We start from the raw sequence: 1,788 nt of genomic DNA, 5'->3' as shown, positions 1-1,788 counted from the left end.
TGCATCATTCACCTTTCAATATAAACCCTGAGCAATGAATTAGAGTTGAGAGAAAAGGTCTACAGTCAAGGCTATGGTTTTCCCAGTAGTCGTGTACGGATGTGAGAGTTGGACTATAAAGAAAGCTGAGCACTGAAGAATTTATGCTTTTGAACTGTGGTGTTGGAGAAGATTCTTGAGAGTTCTTTGGACTGCAAGGAGATCCAACCAGTCCATCCTAAAGGAGATCAGTCCTGGGTATTCATTGGAAGGAGTGATGCTGAAGCTGAAACTCCAATATTTTGGCCACCTGATGTGAAGAGCTGACTCATTTGAAAAAACCCTGATGTTGGCAAAGATTGAAGGTGGGAGAAGGGGATGACAGAGGATGAGATGGTTAGATGGCATCACTGACTCTATGGACATGAGTTTGAGTAAACTCTGGGAGTTGGTGATGGACAGGGAGGCCTGGCGTGCTGCGATTCATGGGGTCACAAAGAGTTGGAGATGACTGAGCGATTGAACTGAACTGAACTGAACGATTTTTAAAAATTCTTTCACCTAAGAAGGTTTTATAAATTTCTAACACTTGATAATGTTCTTCTGACAATTTAGATAATCCACTACCTAAAAATCTCATTCCCTTGCAGGCTTGGAAACATGAGGTGTCACTCTTTATGAGCTGCTTTAAGGTAGACTACCTTGAGCTCAGCACTACCCAAACATTGAGGAATTTACCTGCTGAGAAAGAGAAATCAGCCAAATGTCCTGGCACGTATAAGATGTAAATGAAAGGGAATCATAAACCATACCCATATTTCTCCTGGGAAACAAACCTTTGGCTAGAGAAGGGAAATACCACAGTTGTTAAAATTTTGCTCTTGTGTTAAGGTTAAATTATTAATATTAATACATGTATCGGGAAATTTTTAAGTGAAATGATCAACACTTGTCTTAAATATGAATTTTAGTGTGCTAAGGCTATGAGAAGCATGGCTGAACACTCTAATTTTCTGCTGAAAGTCACTAATTATCACAGAGGTTTCATAAAGAGAAGTCAGATTTCTGACCTCTATTACCCTGAGGTCAACGTACCCAAATAAAGGAGGAGGGCAGGGTCTCATCGAAAGTATTTTTCTTTTTAAAAAAATTCCCTCCCTAGAATCATCTTGCAATTAAGACTAGGCCAAGGGGATTAGGTCTATTGTCATAGATAAGAGGCAGACAGACATTGCCTAGGGAAAAAAAAAAAATGTGTTCTGCTTTGAACTTCAAACTAAATGCCTGAGGTTGGGTTCTTTGGAAGCAGATGCTGACAGTTTAAGAAAGAAAGTAAAGTCGCTCAGTCCTGTCTGATTCTTTGCAACCTCATGGACTGTAACCTACCAGGTTCCTCCATCCATGGGATTTTCTAGGCAAGAATACTAGAGTGGGTTGTCATTTCCTTCTCCAGGAGATCTTCCCAACCCAGGGATTGAACCCGGGTCTCCTGCATGGTAGGCAGACGCTTTACCATCTGAGCCACCAGGGAAGTCCCTTGAGACAGTTTAGCATGTGAGAAGTTTACTAGGGATTCACACCTATGGGAAAGAGTGTGAGAAAGTAGATCAAGCTGGGGAAGAAGTGGAATGCCACGTGAGTCAGAGAAAGCCTTGGATAGCTCAACTTCTAGAGAACTATGGGTGTAAAGGCCCTTGAGAGTTGTGTGTTTATAACCCATGGAGGGGAACAAAGATGAAGCTGAGGCTGCTGCTGGAAAAAAAAAAAAGTGAAAGTCGCTCAGTCGCGTCCAACTCTTTGTGACCCTAT

At 41.7% G+C, this 1,788-nt stretch overlaps 1 non-coding gene across 1 annotated transcript; it reads right to left on the bottom strand.

The window, feature by feature from the left end:
- Positions 1-1,438: 1,438 nt before the first annotated feature.
- TRNAG-ACC (transfer RNA glycine (anticodon ACC)) lies at positions 1,439-1,510 on the bottom strand. Its single transcript has one exon. It is a non-coding gene; the product is annotated as a tRNA-Gly (tRNA).
- Positions 1,511-1,788: the final 278 nt, after the last annotated feature.

Source organism: Odocoileus virginianus, chromosome 21 (assembly GCF_023699985.2).
Source record: "Odocoileus virginianus isolate 20LAN1187 ecotype Illinois chromosome 21, Ovbor_1.2, whole genome shotgun sequence".
In the NCBI taxonomy this organism is placed as follows: domain Eukaryota; kingdom Metazoa; phylum Chordata; class Mammalia; order Artiodactyla; family Cervidae; genus Odocoileus; species Odocoileus virginianus.
Note: the sequence above shows the minus strand (reverse complement) of the source record. Positions and strands in the feature narration are given on the sequence as shown.